Below are 18,772 nucleotides of genomic sequence, written 5' to 3'. Positions count from 1 at the left end.
CTCAGGCAAAGAAAACAAAAGTAAAAATTAACAAATGGGACTACATCAAACTTAAAAACTTTTGCACAGCAATAGAAATGATTAATAAAATGAAAAGGCTGGCTACTGAATGGGAGAAGCTATTTCCAAATCATGTATCTGATAAAGGGTTAATATCAAAAATATAAAAAGAACCCATACAATTCAACATTAAAAAAAAACAACCTGATTGAAAAATGTGCAGAGGATCTCAACAGACATTTTTCCAAAGAATATATAGCCAACAGGCAAATGAAAAGACGTTCAACATTACTAATCATCAGGGAAATGCAAATCAAAACCACATTGAGATATCACCTCACACCTGTCAGAATAGCTATTATCAACAAGACAACAAATAACAAGTGTTGGTGAGGATGTGGAAAAAAGGGGAACCCTTGTGCACTATTGGTGGGAATGTGAATCGGTGCAGCCACTATGGAAAACAGTATTGAGAGTTCTCAAAAAATTAAAAATAAAATTACCAAAGTTCCAGCAATGCCACTCCTGGGTATTTATATGAAGAAAACAAAAACACTAATTAGAAAAACTAGATGCACCTCTACATTTATTGCAACATTATTTACAATAGCCAAGATATGGAAGCAACCTAAGTGCCCATCAATAGATGAATGGATAAAGAAGATGTGGGGTGTGTGTGTGTGTGTATTACATACATACACACACACACACACACACACACACACACACACAAAATGCAATATTACTCAGCCATAAAAAAGAATGAAATCTTTCCATTTGCAACAACATGGATGGACCTATAAGGTATTATGCTAAGTGAAATGAGTCAGAGAGAGAAAGACAAATACCGTATGATTTCACTTACATGTGAAACCTAAAAAACAAATGAACAAACATAACAAAGTCAAAACAGTTATATATACAGAGAACAAATAGGTGGCTGCGAGAGAGGTGGGAGGAGGAATGAAATGCGTGAGGGGGATTAAAAGGTACAAATTTCCAGTTGCAAAATAAATGAATCACAGGTATAACATGTACAGTGTGTGGACTATAGTCAGTAACTATGTAATAGCTTTGTAGGATGATAAATTTTAACTAGATGTTGTGTAATAGGAAATAACAGTGTTGTGTGTCAATTATACTTCAAAAACTAACTCATAGAAAAAGAGATCAGGACCTAGAGACTATCATACAGAGTGAAGTAAGTCAGAAAGAGAAAAACAAATACCATATGCTAACACACATATATGGAATCAAAAAAAAAAACAATGGTTCTGAAGAACCTAGGGTCAGGACAGGAATAAAGACGCAGATGTAGAGGACATGGGGAGGGGGAAGGGTAAGCTGGGATGAAGTGAGAGAGTGGCATGGACATATACACACTACCAAATGTAAAATAGCTCGCTGGTGGGAAGCAGCTGCATAGCACAGGGAGATCAGCTCGGTGCTCTGTGACCACCTAGAGGGGTGGGATAGGGAGGGTGGGAGGGAGGGAGACACAAGAGGGAAGAGATATGGGGATTATGTATACATATAGCTGATTCACTTTGTTATAGAGCAGAAACTAACACACCATTGTAAAGCAATTATACTCCAATAAAGATGTTAAATAAATATATAAATAAATAAATACATAAATAAATATAAAAAGAAAAAGAGATCAAATTTGCGGTTAACAGAGCCAGGGGTGGAGGGAGGGGGAGTTGGATGAAGGCAGACGAAAGGTACAAACTTCCAGTTATGAGATAAATAAGTACAAGGGATATAACGTACAACATGATAAACATAATTAACACTGTTTTACGTTGCATATGAAAGTTAAGAGTTGTTAAAAAGTTGTTAAATCCTAAGAGTTCTCATCACAAGGAAAAAAATTTTTTTCTATTTCTTTAATATCTATGAGATAATGGATGTTCACTAAACTTATCATAATAATCATTTCATGATGTAAGCCAAATCATTATGCTCCACACCTTACTTACATAGAGTGCTATACATCAATTATACCTCAAACTGGAAGAAAAAAAGTACTGTCATAATATTATTTAACATGAAAAACAATGGTGAAGAACTTGAATGAAGACTATAAAATTTACGGTGCTAAAAATAGTTGATGTTCTACTGCCATGAACTTTTTCAAAACTTAAGCACAACCACTTTTATGTATATAAAGTATGAATATATAAAGTTACGTGTGACACTTTTCAACTTACTTTTTTTAAACGTAAACTTTTCAATTTACATTTTTTAAAATTCAGGAAAAAAATCGACAGGTGGAGACCCTATATTGTTTACAAGTTTGCTTCCAAGGCTCCGGAATGCACTACTCAACTGAGGCTGCAGTTGAACGGGTGACAGAAAGAGCAACACACTCAATACGTTCACCAATAAAAGAAACTTTCAAGAGTATGATGCATAGCCTTTATGTTGATAAAAATCCAACTACCCACTGCTGAGCAAGTCCTTCAATTAGAAGTACACCAAGCTTCCATGGAATATTCGCAGGCCAAGTGACGTAGGCACCACACAGCGTGCACACGTGATACCCGCACTCTTCCTAGTTGAGGGAGTTCTCCCAGTTCCGCTATCACCTCCCCTGGGACCTGGACTTGGCTTACTCTGCATAAGGGATTTCCCTTAGGCAAGCTCTCTCAGTTCATCCTGCCATGTGTCTCTTATCTCAAGCCACCTCTACACCAAACGTGAATTATTAAAACGCACTTGTTCATTGATACACCTCATTTCTTGGCAAACAAGTAATCTACATCCTTGCTACTCAAGAACGGTTCCTTCTCCAGCCGCAGGTAGGAGCTTATAAGAAATAAAGAATACCAAGCTGCATCACAGATCTACTGAATCAGAATTTGCATATTTAAACAGGAGCCCCAAGGGACTCCTAGGCACACTGAAGTTTAAGAACTGCTCTACAGGACTCTACTGCAGATAGCTGTAAAAATTAAAAATGCTCGTTTACAACTGAATTTAGAGATAAGATGTGAAAACTACCAAGACGTAGAATCAGAAAAGCTCCTTAAGAGTATTAACCAACACATAAATGAATTTATCACTGATATCAAAGGTGCTCAAAGGTTTACTTTCAACAGTGTAACAGCGCACGCTCATAATATACAGGGACTACATAATCATATATTGGGGCTATATTTTGTGGTACAAAGAATACAAAAGAATGACTGGGTCTAGAAATTTCAGCGCAATCCGGCCCAAAGGTGTGCAACCTGCATTCTAAAATTTGGGTTGTCAGAATTCGATGGTGACAAGCGAAACTCTTTCCGGATAATTATTCAGAAAAAAATCTAAAAGATGTGAATTTTAAACATAAATCATATCCTGGAAGTAAAACTACTTAATAGCTACTGAACAAACTCTAGGTCACTTGTAGAATCAGGAAATTGTTTTGGAGGTTGGTGCTCCTTTTTCCAGGAAACGGCACGGGGGGGGGGCGGGAGGAGGCGGTGAGCCCTTCAAAAAAAAAAAAAATCAACGTTCATCCTCTGCAAAGTTTTCTCATATCCTGAAAGGCCTCAACTTGCATGTTCCTACAGGTGAAAAAACTCAAGTCGTACTCAAACAAGGTCACGTTTCCATCTTGAAAAATGAAAGGCTTTTTTCTCTTCTCAAGGCTGCACTTTAAAACATTTGGGGATTCCGGGTCCTTTGGCTTCCGGCCCGCAAAGGAAGCGTGCTGCCCGGGGCTGAAAAGAACAGGGAAATCTACCAAGTAGGAAGTGGAGCCCGGGGCCGGCCACCAGGCTCTGCCTTCTCGCTGCAGGGGGCCCTGCGGCCGGGACCCCAAAGGGCAGGCAGGCTGGGGAACAGCCCCCCGGCCCCGCCGCCCCGGAGCGAAAGAGCCTACTCTCCCGCCACCCAGCCCCCGCCCGCCCGGGATGCGCACACGCGGAGAGCGCTGCGAGTCCCCGTCCGCGGCGGCGGCGGCACCACAGGCCTGCCAGGGAGGCGGCGGCGGAGCAAGGGGAGGCGGGACTCGTCCTGAGAGGCTGAGGGGAGACCGGGGCGGGAGCGTCTGCATGTGGGGACTGCACTGGAGGAAGGCGGAGGCGCTCAGGGGGCCCGGGCTGCTTTACGATTATCATCATTATTTGGTTTTACCTGTGGCGCAGGAGGGCTCCCCAGCTCCTACTCCCTGAATCCTCCTCCTCCTACCCTCCTTTCTCTCTCCCTCAGTCTCTGCTGGGCGCTCGTGGTGCCGGCCGGGCCGGACCCGACCAGAGAGAGAACAGGCCGGGAGGGGGTGGCGGCAGCGGTGACCAGCGGCCACGTGACCACGCCCGCGCCGTAACGGCGACCGCCTCCTGCCTCGCGCCCTCCCCGCGCTCCACCTCTAATAACCCCGCGGCTCGCGCGCCCAGGACGCTGGTGCGCAGGCGCCCGCCGGGGCCCGGGGACTGCGCGGGCGCGACGCGCTTGCTCTCGGGGCCGGGCCTGTGGGGCCCCGCGAGGCGCGAGGCGGAGAGGGAGCCGCGGGCCGAGCCCTCCTCCGCAGCCGCTAGAGCGCATGCGCAGGATGGGCTTTTTTTTTTTTTTCCCCCCCCCGCCCTTTCCATTCCTTCCCCTTTCCCTCTCTCCCTTCCACACCCCCTCTCCGCCAGCGCGCAGCTGGAGGCTGGGACTCTGCCCGGGACTTAGACCCTCACACTCACCACCACTACCTTACCAGGGTGAGACCTTCTGAGGGGCTGGCCCTCCTGCCTAAGAATTTACATTTCCTTTTTGCAGCTGAGTGGACTCCTATTCCTGCTTCAAGACCCAACCAATATGTCACTTCCGCTGTGAAACGTAGCCCACTCTAGTTTGTGGGAGTCACTAGCATTTTGTGCATACCTACTTAAGTATAATTCGTGGAGAAATAATACATAACAGTTATTTTTTACAAACCACAGTACTAGGCTTGTATTTTATGTTACCTCATAACCTAGGGCAGTATGTCTTTAGCATTATGGTATCTCGGCAAAGGTCGGATGACTGACTGACTATCCAAATGCAGATCTGCTTAAAGGCTGTGCCTTGGCCTCCACCTCTGCTTAATCATGATTTAAACAGCGAGGTGCCGCTTTCGCCTGTTTCGCCAATATGAAAGCCTTTGAATGAATGGTAATGCTAATTAGAGTGGTAAATGCTTCGCCTAGTTAAAAAGATTTATGGTCTTTTGTTAACCTGTCTTCACAAAGAGCCCAATGGAAATTGATACTGTTGAGTCCACAAAAAGGAAACGAAGGCCGAGAAAGGTCAAATTTCCAAAGGTTAGCTAGTTTCAGAGGAAGGTCCCTGCGTGGGAGACCTTTGTTCACAAACAAACCCTCCCCTGCACGGGAGGATTCCCTCACTTTCTGCGGGCCCTTTTTGTTGCAGAAGCAGGACAGGTTAAGTGAGTGCCTCGTGCCAGATTTAATCGGGAAAAACTAATTAAAATGTAAAAACGTACTAACTGGTAGCTCTGGCTAGACCAGTCATCATTACTGTTAAACTAGTGAATATTGAGATGAAGATGTTCAAGAAATAGAACTAGCAACAGAAACCCAGGAAAATGTTGGGATAAATGTTGATCAAGAAACAGTGTTAACAAGGGCTTCTGAGAAAAAGGAAAATTACAACCCAGCTCTCGTGTGTTTGCATTGTTGGTGGGCTCTTTTTGCACTTACCAATGGATACACCCATGGATTGATTCCACCCAATAATTTCAGCTACCACCTCAGGTATGCTAGTAGCATTCCACTCTAAATATCTAGTCCAAGGTTCAGAATCTGGGGGACGCCATTATTTTGGTGGCCCACGATGAACCATGCCTCCACAGAAGTCATGCTCTTGTGTAATCTCTTCCCTTGAATCTGGGCTGGACCTGTCATGGCTTTAAACAATAGAATATGGCACACGCACACACACACAAATCTGTGCCAATTCCAGGCCTAGGCCTTAAAAAAAGTCTTTGCAGTGACAACACTGAAATTTACCAGAGCCCGTACTCATGGAAAGCGAACGAAGACTATTAAGAAATCCCCGCACCAGTTTGTGTTCTGGGAAATAGCTTACAGAAAAGAACAGTCCTTACACATAAGACTTTGGTAAGACTCTTTCTGCCCCTTGGGTCCACCATTGTGTTTATGCTGAGGCCACACTCCTGCTGGGCTGCTCCCCAGCTGACAGAGCACAGCAGGGCTACTAACACAGGATTCCTCTAATGGGCAGCTTTGGCTCAAGGATTCCCCACAGGCCTGGTCAAAACTTTCTTAGAACTGCCTGCAGTCTTGGGACTTTCTTAGTTAATCTTCCTTCCTTCCTTCCCTCTTAGCTTTTACAGGTGTCAGACCTGCATCGTGGTCTGAAGTCTCTCTCCCAAGTTCCTGCTCCCTTCCTTTTATCCTTCACTGCTATTCTCTCAGTTAAACTTCTGTATATCCAATCCCATCTTGGTGTCTGCCTCCCTGAGGACCTGAACTCAAACCCACCCCCATTCTAGGATTTTACCTGGCCCACCCTCAGGCTAGAGCTACAGGTCACAATTATGAGTCATATCAAGAAATCCAACTTCTCTCATTCTTCTCTGTTTTACATTTTCAAAACCTTTTCATCACTCAGACCCATCCATTAAAATGCAGCTAACCCCAGGTAGAGATAACAACACGATTAAAGCCTTTCACTATTAAGAAAATAAGAAAGATTAAGAGTTATTTTGACTACAAAGATAATTAACATTGTAATAAAGGCTGTTAGGCTAATAATAAAAATTACTAAAAGTATTGTAGGATGACATGGGCCATTTGGGTCTCCCCCTCCCCAGCCTGTGTTCCTGTAGCAGATACTGTCACAGCTGTTTTTGTAGATCATAATAAGAGCTATCTCCCACCAACCCTCAATCACCTCTCCCTTTTCCCCACCTCCAACCCCCATCAAGAACCTGAAACCAACAAGGCCAATCAGCTTCTCTTTCAGAGAGATTTGAAAATTGGGATTAAAAGGTAACTGGTTAGTCTTTGTATGTAGCTAGAACTGTAACAACCCAATGGAGTTGGCCGTTTCATCAGTTACGTCTTATCAGGACACTAGAAACCATTTCAGTTATTTACACGCAGAGAATCTAATACAGGGAATGAGTTACACGGGTGAGGAAAGAACTGAGAACGAAACAAGCCATGGGGAGGTTACCCAGAGACTAGCAGCAGCAGGGGGAACTGTACTACCCCTTAGCTGAGGAGACACAGGAAGACGTCATGTTACTAGGGCCCTAGGGCTGCGGTCATCCGATGGAATCTACACCGCGGTAATACAGAGCCTGAGTAGTTGTACTCAGAGAGAACTACTTAAGGCAGCTTTCCTCAGAAGGCACTTATGAGGTGTCCCCCTACCCCACTGACAGCCACAAGGAGTGAGACAGGGACCCTTCCTAAAGAAGGCTCCTGGCTATTTGTCAGATGGGAAAAGGGATGCTTGGCAGACAGAACAATTCATGTTCACTGCATTCCTTCCATTAGTTGCTCAATACAACCTTCTTACACATAATTTCAAAATGTTCTCACCTAATGTAAAGCAACTATCCATTTACTAACCCTGTTGTCAAAGCGTCAGTATTATTAGCAGGCACAAAACCAATTGGTCAGTGTTATTAGACTTCAGTGATATTAGGTTTAAAGTCATTTTAACTCACATCTAAATCATGTATATTACTCTGCAGAGAGCCTACCCGCCCCCCAAAACAATGCCAAAACCAGAAATTGATTTGTTTATAGTGTCTGCATATCGATATGTCATAGACGGCTAGCTCCTCTTCCCTGCCAAATTTATTTTCCTCTTCTGTCACTGGAATTGAGGCTTAGCCAGCCTCGTGGCCACCTGTCTAGAGACTACATTTCCCATGCTGCCTTGTGGCTGGGTTTGGCCACGTGACTTTGTTTTCCTCATGGAGTGCAAGCGGGGACAATGGGTACATTTTCCACGTTTCTTGCCTAAAAGAAAAGTGCTGGCCCTATATACTGCCTCCTCTGCATGCATGCCACGTGGCACACGGACGTGGTGTGACCCAGCCTTCAAGACGTGGTGTGAAGAAGGTGACCCAGCCTTCAAGGTGCACAGCAGTAAGATGGAAGGAAACTGCGTCCCTGGCTTGCTTCACGGAAAGCTGTCTCCCCAGCCTTTACTGCCCCACTACAGCTTTAAATTAGAGGGAAAGAAAGTTCTACCTTATTGAAGCCACTGAACGTTTAAAATCTCTTTCTGAAAGCTGCATACCTGATACCCTACCCACTACAATATGTAAGGTATTATATTCTGTTAACTAAGTTGTTGTGTGAAGAATCTCAGGAAAGACTGTCTAGATACATTTTTAAAACACAAATACGTCACTCACCCTTGGAGGAAATGACGTCAACATTTATGGATCTATGAAGAACATCAGCTACTTTGAGACTGCAAAACCCACGTTTGCACCATTAAGCTTTTTATTATCACCAGAGCACCTATGCTCAAAGTTGCCCTTAAAAATCTCGGAGCATTCAGAGGCATTGGGAAGCAGTATAGAATGGAGGTTAAGTGCATAGGACCAGAGTAGAATAGCTCAAGTCCAAACCCAGTTCCCCTTACTTGGTAACGGTGTAATCTCAACCAAGTTTAGTTTTAGTAAACTACTCAACCTCTGTGGCTTCAGTTCCATCTGTGGGATAAGGATGATGACAGTCTCTAATTTATCAGGTTGTTGTGAGCATTAATTGAGATAACCCACTATTAAGCAAGATATTTAGCACATGGTAACCATTCAATTTAAAAAATAGATATTATGTTTTTATTTTATTATTTTAAATCTTGGAGTCTCGATCAGAAAAATACATCTGCAGTCTGTAGGAAGAGCAAATTATTCTAGATAAAGCCATAATGATTGGGATTCATTGTTTGCATGCACAAAATAGCAAATTCTGGACTTCGGACATCAAAAATCAAAGGTATTTTTGTTGTACTGACCCAACGTCTACGATGTATCCACTAATATGCCTAAATGGCACAGCCCTAAAAGTAACATCTTAACTTTGTTACTTTGAAAGCACCATGTCTAAAAACATTATCCTATAAGGAAAAAGAACTTATAGGAGGTAGACAATCAGTGTTAATTTTCAGTCGTTTTGTGGAAAGATGTTGGAGCCATGATCACAATCATGTAAAGCCATTTCTTTGAAGCTTTTGTTCTAGGTGATAGCAATGATTTCCATTGGATTACTTACTCTTGGTCAGGTACGTACAGATGGTTCCATGGTAAACACCTCTCAACATGATTTTATGATGTCTGTGTTCCATATGAGACCCTTTCATTTTTTTCCTGGTGCAGGCTTAAAATGTGCCAAGAAAAGCAAAAATAAGTAACATGGCTTATGCCATTTATTTCATATTCCTGTTATAATGTTTGTCCCCTCTGTGTTGACCAGATGCTTGGATGTCCAACGTTGCCTAGACGGTGAGTTCCTCAATGGCAAGTGATATGTCTTATTCATCTCGGCATTGGCAGTGTTTTAAGTGCTTAGCATCTGACAGGTATCCAATAAATGTTTGCTATGCTAAAAGTAAATATGTATCATATTACGGAAATCATCACCTTGCTAACTGGTTGAACAGTGTTCTACTCATCTTACTGCAGTGTAACAAATTACCACAAATATAGTTGCTTAGAAAAACATACATTTATAATCTCACAGTTTCTGCAGGTCCAGAGTCTGTGAGTGGTTTATCTAGGTTCTCTGCTTTGGGATCTCTCACACATTTGCAGTCAAGATGTTGGCTGAGGCTGTGGTCTCACCTCAAGGCTTGACTGGGGAAAGATCTGTTTCTAGGCTTACATGGTTACTGGCAGAATTCAGTTCCATGCCAGCTGTAGGACCAAGGGCCTTAGTTTCTCGCCAAGTGGACCTCTCCAAAGGGCAGCTCATCACATAGTAGCTTGCTTCATCAAAATCAGCAAGAGAGGGTTTCTTAGCAAGACAGAGGTCACAAACCTATGTAACATAGTCATGGAAGTGACATTCCCATCACCTTTACAATATATTGTTTGTTAAAAACAAGTCACAAGTCCCGGGACTTCCCTGGTGGTCCAGTGGCTAAGACTCCATGCTCGCAATGCCGGAGGCCCGGGTTCTACCCCCGGTCAGGGAACTAGATCCCGCATGCTGCAACTAAAAGAGCCCGCATGCCACAATGAAGCTCCTACACACGACATCGAAGATCCCGCGTGCCGCAACTAAGACCCAGCGCAGCCAAATAGGTAAATAAATAAATAAATGTTTTTTTAAAAGTGATGAGTCCCTTCCACACTTAAGGGGAGGGTATTACACAGGGCACGTATACCAGGAGGCAGGGATAACTGGGGGCTCTCCTAGAGTCTGTTCACTGCAAGCAGGGCCTTGGTATAAACAAGATACGAGTACTTGGTCCACTCAAATGAAGAAGCTTCATTAGGTTCACATGTTAATTCATGAGAATGCCCAGATACTTGCTCAAATATGTAAATGCTCCAGATGCATGTTGTAAAAGGAAGAGAGTATTTCACCAAAGTCCTTACAATCTGAATGGATGTCTCATAACTCATCAATAGAAAATAGTTGAACCCTGAATCACCAGTCTTTTTATGCTGAATGCCCACCTAGAAGTCCTATAAAATGATGACTGAAATATGAACATCAAAGGTATGCGACATCTCTGCTACCTTGGGAGTTCCCAGCAAAAATGTCTCATGTGGTCCTTGGCGTGCTCCAGTTGATTCCATCCATCTGGACAGCCAGCCAAAAGCACTAAGCACACACACAGGAAGACAAATGCATGAGAACCATCAACAATGGGAGAGGTATTAATTAGCCATTGTTGCAACAATGTTGCATAACAAACGACTCCAATATCTCAGTGACTTACAGAAGCATTTCTTTTTCTGGCCACGGAATTGCAGGTTGGTCGCGGTTCACATGCTCTCACTTGGGCTAGACTTGGCCAAACCTGACCAGGCTGGACTCCAGGCTTTGAGCTTGAGTTCAGGTCTGTTCCACACGTCGTCTTCATTCTGAGACAGCAGCTACACAGGGGCTGTTCGTGTTCTGCTCATGCAGGTGGCAAAAGTACAAGAGGAACAAGTAGAAATATTCAGTAACTCTTAAGGCTTTAGCTCAAAACTGGCACACCAGCACTCCTGCCCATGTTCTGTTGGCTAAAGCAAGTCATATGGCTGAATCCAGTATATGAATGTGCTTATCCTAGTGGGAGGCAATGCCAAATCCTGGGAGAGGACATGGCAAATCATTCTAATACAAGGAAAGACTAAAACCTGGGGCATCTTGAATGAAGGTAAACACAAGGTAGCCAATCTTAGAATCGGGTCAATTGCCTGTGACGCTCTCATGAGCTCTCTGACTGTTGCTTTAAAAGAACAAGCCACATCATCATGTAACTAACAACTCAGTCCATTCACTGGTGCAACACTGTGCTCCCTCGATACGCGATCCTCTATAAAACCCAAAATCTACATTACGGTAATATAATAAAGGTAAAGATGTTACAAGCACAGGGGCCTTAAAAATTATAGTTCCCATGGCAAATATAACATAGCTTTGTGTGCCCATATACTGCAAAGACAGAAGTCCTAACTATAAACAGTAATGGGAAATCATGCATATTCAGGGATCAGGGTGATGAAAGAGTTATAGATTCAGTTAGGAAAATTACTTTGAGAATTTTGTCTTATGGATGGAGCCTCAAGTAATGTACAGCATAATACAACTGAATGTTTAATAGGTGACTGAATAATTTTCATGCAGAAATGCTACAATGTTGTATTCCACATAAAAAGAAACACTTCTTAGATATATTATGGATAGTGCCAATATGTTATTCCTGTGTTTTTGTTTCAAATTTCAGTAGTTATCTTTAACTGATGGTTCTTCATTGGGATCTATTTCCTCATAAACGACTCAGCCTCATGAACCTGGCAAATTGAACTATTATGCTTCTATTTACTTTTTAACTCACAGATCTTTCAAAGATCACCTGTTTTCAACTATTGTTTACTTGTTAAAATGGATTATTACAGAATAACATGCAGCTTGCCATTTAACTTGGTGTATTTGAAGGACATTAGATGTTATACTGTATTTAATCAATTAACTTGACATTAAATTTAAAATTCACATTGAAACACCAGAAGTTGAAATACTATTCTATCAAAAATACTTAAAAGAACATAACGCTATTCCTTCCAAATTTTGTAGTGTCAGAAAAAGTGTCACATATATAGCCAACTACTGATATCCAATTATCAATTTATTTATGTATGCCTTAAGACATGAACAGATGCATTCCTGAAAAGCTGGACTAGAGCTAAATCCCGTATATCAGACTATTCTCTCATTTAACTTCTATATCTTACGTTAAAATATTGAAAGTATACTCCTAGGGCAAAAACCTTTAAAAGCATGTCTACAACTGGGGTTCATAAAGGGACTGTCCAGAGATGTCTGATAGGCTGGCTTATACTTTCCTGTTAAAAGGCTCATAGGGGCTTCCCTGGTGGCGCAGTGGTTGAGAATCTGCCTGCCAATGCAGGGGACACGGGTTCATGCCTCCGTTCGGGAGGATCCCACATGCCGCGGAGCGGCTGGGCCCGTGAGCCATGGCCGCTGAGCCTGTGCATCCGGAGCCTGCGCTGCGCAGCGGAAGAGGCCACAATAGTGAGAGGCCCGCGTGCCGCAAAAACAAACAAACAAACAAACAAAAAAGGCTCATAAAGATACAGAAAAGGAGAAAGAATAGCAATGGCACTGTAGGCAAAATGAGAGGAATACTGGCTAAAGTCCAGGCAAAATTTCAACTAACTGTTTTATTGAAGATGATGATGGTGGTGGACTGAAAAATATTCTTTTTTTTAAATGTATTTTATTGAAGTATAGTTGATCACAATGTTGTGTTAATTTCTGCTGTACAGCAAAGTGATTCAGTTATACACATATATATTCCTTTTCATACTCTTTTCCACTGTGGTTTATCACAGGATATTGAGTAGAGTTCCCTGTGCTCTACAGTAGGACCTTGTTGATCCATCCTATATATAATAGTTTGCATCTGATAACCCCAAACTCTCAATCCTTCCCTCCCCCACCCCCCTCCCCCTTGTCAACCACAAGTCTCTTCTCTATGTCTGTGAGTCTGTTCTGTTTCGTAGATAACCTCATTTGTGTCATATTTTAGATTCCACACATAAGTGATATCATATGATATTTGTCTTTCTCAGACTTTCTTCACTTAGTATGATCATCTTTAGGTCCATCCATGTTGCTGCAAATGGCATTATTTCATCCTTTTTGATGGCTGAGTAGTATTCTATTATACATATGTACCACATCTTTATCCATTCATCTGTTAATGGACATTTAGGTCGTTTCTGTGTCTTGGCTATTGTAAATAGTGCTGCAATGAACATTGGGGTGAATGTATCTTTTTGAATCAGAGTTTTCTCCAGATATATGTCCAGGAATGGGATTGCTGGATCATATGGCAACTCTATTTTTAGTTTTTTGAGGAACCTCCATACTGTGAAAACATATTCTTAAACTGCTTTCCATAAGCTCTTACCTGTGAAACAGAATATGACAGATGATGTCAAAAACCAGGGAAAAAAATCGGCACCCCCCTCACTGCCGGCATTTAACCTCAGCATGCAGGTACTTTGCTGACCATAAATAGCAACTGAGCCGGTGAGAACTAAAGTTCTATCATTCCCTGTCTCTTCCCCCGCACCTAATCTCAGTAGCATCCATCTCTTCATGCATTTGGAAACAGCTCCCAGAAACAACACAGCAGAAAGAGGGGTAAGTGAACAAAGACACGTTTAATCTTGGGATTCTTAGTTAACCTCAAGAGCAGAGCTATAAATAGGATAAAGACAGAAAGGACATGAGGAAGACTGCCTGCGGGGTGAGTAGATCTTTCTCAGAGGCTACACTCTTCAAATAAGAATTGCAAACTGCTTAGCCAGAGAAACCAACATTGAGAGCAGGAGAAAAATGCAACATCAGACCAGTAGACATATATTAATGTATTAGAGCAACATTTTCAGTGGGAGCACTACTGGTTTTGGAGAAGTGGTTCTTTTTTCTGTGGGACAATTGGCTTCACTGGCCCTTGGGCACTTGATTCAGGTAGTACCCCTGCTATTAATGTTGTGTAACAAACTACCCCAAACTTGCTGGAATACAACAATAATCATTTTTCTATGTTCACAGATTCTCTGGGTCAGGAATTAGGGCACAGCAAAGATGACTTTTCTATGGTTCACCCCATCTGGACCTCAGCTGGGATGACTCCAAGACTGGGGGCATGTCAATGGCTGGGGGCTGGAATGATATAAATGCTCCTTCAGTCATGTTTCTGGCATATGGGCTGGGAGGATTAAAGACTGGGACTGCTCATCAGAGTACCTACATGAGGCCTCATCCTTACATGGTAGCCTCTTAAGGCTTAATATATTTTGTAAAATATTTATTTATTTATTTGGCTGCACTGGGTCTTAGTTGTGGCATGCGGGATCTTTGCTGTGACATGCGGGATCTTTTAGTTGTGGCATGCGGGGTCTTTTTTTTTAAAGATTTTTTTGATGTGGACCATTTTTGAAGTCTTTATTGAATCTGTTACAATACTGCCCATGTTTTATGTTTTGGTTTTTTGGCCCTGAGGCATGCGGGACCCCAGATCTGTGACCAGGGATTGAACCCGCACCCCCTGCATTGGAAGGTGAAGTCTCACCACTGGACCTCCAGGGAAGTCCCACATGCATGGTCTTTAGTTGTGGCATGCGAACTCCTAGTTGCAGCATGACAGATCTAATTCCCTGACCAGGGATCAAACCCAGGCCCCCTGCATTGGGAGCGTGGAGTCCCAGCCACTGGACCACTAGGGAAGTCCCAAGGCTTAATCATTTTCTTAAATTGAAGTATAGTTGATTTACAATGTCATGTTAGTTTCAGGTTTACAGCACATTGATTCAGTTACGCATGTGTATGTGTGTGTATGTCTGTGTATATATATATATATATATATATATATGTTCTTTTTCAGATTCTTTTCCCTTATAGGTTATTACAAAATATTGAATATAGTTCCCTGTGCTATACAGTAGGTCCTTGTTGGTTATATATTTTATATATGGTAGCGTGTATATGTTAATCCCAACCTCCTAATTTATCCCTCCCCCACAACTTTCCCCTATGGTAACCATAAGTTTGTTTTCTATGTCTGTGGGTCTGTTTCTGTTTCTGTCTATTTCTGTTTTGTAAAGAAGTTCACTTGTATCTTTTTTTTTTATTCCAAATATAAGCAATATCATATGATATTTGTCTTTCTCTCTCTGGCTTACTTCACTTACTATGACAATCTCTAGGTCCATCAAGTGTTAATAATCTTAATAATCAGATTTATGCATGGCAGTTCAGAGCTCTGAGTATGAGTGTTCCAGGGAACAAGGTGAAAGTGACATGGTTTTTTCTGGCCTTACCTTGAAAGTCATACAGCATCACTTCTGCTACACCCTTGGCGACAAGTAAGTCTAAACTCACCCAGATTTGAGGTCAAGGGCAGATCCACTTTTCAATGGAAAGAATGTCCAAAAGAGATGTTGTGTCATCTTTGGAAAATAGAAACTGCCTGTCATTAAGACAATGTGTATTTATTTCTATGACTGCTGTAACGAATTACCACAAATTTAACCTCTTGAACAACACAAGTTATTATCTTCTCATTCTATAAGTCAGAAGTTTGACACAGATTTCACCAAATTAAAATCAAGGTGTCAGCAGGCTATGCTCCTTTCTGGAGGTTCTAGGGGAGAATCTGTTTCCTGTGCATTTGGGTTGTTGGCAGGATTAACTTTCTTGATGTTGTAGAACCATGATCTTCATTTTCTGCTGGCTGTCACCTAAAGGCTGTTCCCAGTTTCTAGAGGCCACCCACATTCCTTGGCTAGTGGTCCCCTCCCTCCATCTTCAGAGTCAGTAACAACAGGTTGTCCTTCTTGTGTAACATCCCTCTGGTCCTTCTATCATCATATCTCTCTTTGACCACTGCTTGGAAAGATGAAAAGGTTCTCTGCTTTTAAGGATAACCCTGGATAATCTCTCCATCTCAGGGACCCTTACCTTCATCACGTCTGTTCTTTTTGCCATTTAATGTAATAAATTCATAAATTCCAAGGATTAGGGCATGGGCATCTTTGGAGAGGACAGTATTCTGCCTGCCTGCCTACCACACTAAGCTACCTGCCTACGTTTTGAAATTCTCCTTTTGAAGTGGTACCATCCCTGGTCAATATGCACTGTTAGAGACTTCGCAGGTTAACTTGAACTTCAGGTTTAGGTTTGAGGATAGACAAGGACATTCACTCAGTCTATTGGAAAACACAGGGTTCAAACAATAGTGTTCTCCAAATTCCAACATGAACAGACAGAAAAAAATTCTGGGTACATGAAAAAATACTGTAGCATATGGGAACAGAACACCACCTTTTAATATTCAAAGGAAGTTCGTGGTTCTGGGAAAAACTTGTTTCTAAGAAATACATTAAAATTTTGCAATATATTTGCTTGAAATATTAAAAAAGATGCCCAAGGACATGATTTCTTTGTGGAGAGAACATAAATGACAAGTCTGACCTAAAGATAGCTACGAAAGAAAACTGATTGAAATGAGAAGAAAGAATGTATCAAAACCCAAAATATAGACACAGTATTAAAATCTACACAGAAGTGAGTAAAGGACAAAGCTGGCAAAATAATAAACCAGTAATGTGGAGGACAAACTTGAGAAACCTTCCTAGAATGCTTTATAGTGAATTTAGAAATTTGTTGGTTGCAAGTAACAGGAACTCCATTCAGTATAGCCAATGACTCCTTTGTTCTAAGAATGTTCATATGGAATTTGCCACTTGCAACCAAAATAGTTCTAAAATGATTAGAATAATATATACCAAATATAGTTAGAATAATATAATTATTAAGGCTGATTTAACATATATACATCAGAATTTGTGCTCCATAAATGGAAGTTGTGCCTTTTCAACTGTCCATGGAATAATGTTCCATTTGGCTATTTTTTTTCCTTCTTACAAGAGGCAGATGGAATTAACTGACTCTGATGATCATAATTTGAGCTTTATGTATATATTTGTGCATCTCTGTATAAATGTATTATACTTCATTTAGAAAAAACAAAAAGAAATCAACCAGAGAAACTGGGAAAAAATGGAAGTATGGAATTGATAAAGGTAAAAGCAGAGATTAATAAATAAGAAAACAAACAAATGGAAGAATTGGTAAATTCATGAGGTGCTTCTTTGAAAAAAGAGACAAAAAGCAAAGAAATGCTAGTTTTCATAAAAAGTGGATGTAAGAGCAAATGAGATGGAAGTTTTATTGGAAAATTATCCAGACAATTTTATGAAACTAATGTAACTTTGATAATAAAACCTGAGAAGGGTAACACACAATTTTACTTATATAATAGGGTTGAAAGCCACAACTGACATAAGATCTTTCTTAATAAAGTGAATTCAGTTATATTAAAATAACAACCTGCCATGGTTTAGTTGTATTTAGGCTTGTAATACAAAGGTGCTCTAATATTAGGAAATCCTATATACATACCATATCATTAGGACAAACTGAAAAATTCTTTATCATCTTAGTAGAGGCTGAAAAAGTTATTAAAGTAAACATTCATTCATGATAGAAACTCTTAATGAACCAAAAGTAAAATCATATCTCCTTGATAACTATCTTAAACAATAGCCAAATAATTCTTAGTAATAAATTACTGCATCACTGTTTCCCAAAATGTCATTGAACATTTATTCCTTTGGGGAAATTAGACAAATTTGGTGGTAGTCAGTGGGGACAGGGGTGAAAATAGATTGTTAGTTTGTCATCTCACAGGATATCAAGATGACTTTTAGGTAGATTTAAAAATTAAGTGTAAACAAACAAACAACCCAATCAAAAAGTGGGCAGAAGATCTAAATGAATATTTCTGCAAAGAAGACATACAGATGGCCAAGGGGCACACGAAAGGATGCTCCCAACTGCTAATTATTAGAGAAATGCAAAGCAAAACTGCAGTGAGGTACCACCTCACACCAGTCAGAATGGCCATCATCAAAAAGTCTACAAATAATAAACGCTGGAGAGGGTGTGGAGAAAAGGGAACCCTCGTCCCACTGTTGGTGGGAATGTAAGTTAGTAGAGCCACTGTGGAAAACAGTATGGAGGTTCCTCAGAAAACTAAAAAGAGAGCTACCATATGATCCAGCAATCTCACTCTTTTACATATATCTGGAGAAATCTCTAATTCAAAAAGATACATGCATCCCAATGATCATAGCAGCACTCTTTACAACAGCCAAGACGTGGAAGCAACCTAAATGTCTATTGACAGATGACTGGGTAAAGAAGATGTATATATATAAACACACACACACACACACACACACACACACACGAAATACTACTCATAAAAAAGAATGAAATAATGCCATTTGCAGCAACATGGATGGACCTAGAGATGATCACACCAATGAAGTAAATCAGACAGAGAAAGACAATATCAAATTATATCACTGATTTGTGGAATCTAAAAAAATGATACAAATGAACTCATTTATGAAACAGAAGGAGATTTGTATAGTCTCACACCTTTGGGCCCCAAAATTCTCCTTCCAGTTATCTATCTAAAAGAA

At 41.2% G+C, this 18,772-nt stretch overlaps 1 protein-coding gene across 3 annotated transcripts in view; it reads right to left on the bottom strand.

Annotated features, from left to right (window-relative positions):
* Nucleotides 1–4,304, bottom strand: part of TBC1D5 (TBC1 domain family member 5) — a 548,194-nt gene extending 543,890 nt beyond the window's left edge. For all 3 annotated transcript variants that reach the window (XM_032630465.1, XM_032630464.1, XM_032630466.1), the window contains exon 1: nucleotides 4,129–4,304. The gene's annotated coding sequence lies outside the window, so the exon portion shown is untranslated. The remainder of the gene's footprint in view (nucleotides 1–4,128) is intronic.
* Nucleotides 4,305–18,772: the final 14,468 nt, after the last annotated feature.

Source organism: Phocoena sinus, chromosome 4, assembly GCF_008692025.1.
Source record: "Phocoena sinus isolate mPhoSin1 chromosome 4, mPhoSin1.pri, whole genome shotgun sequence".
Taxonomy (NCBI): domain Eukaryota; kingdom Metazoa; phylum Chordata; class Mammalia; order Artiodactyla; family Phocoenidae; genus Phocoena; species Phocoena sinus.
Note: the sequence above shows the minus strand (reverse complement) of the source record. Positions and strands in the feature narration are given on the sequence as shown.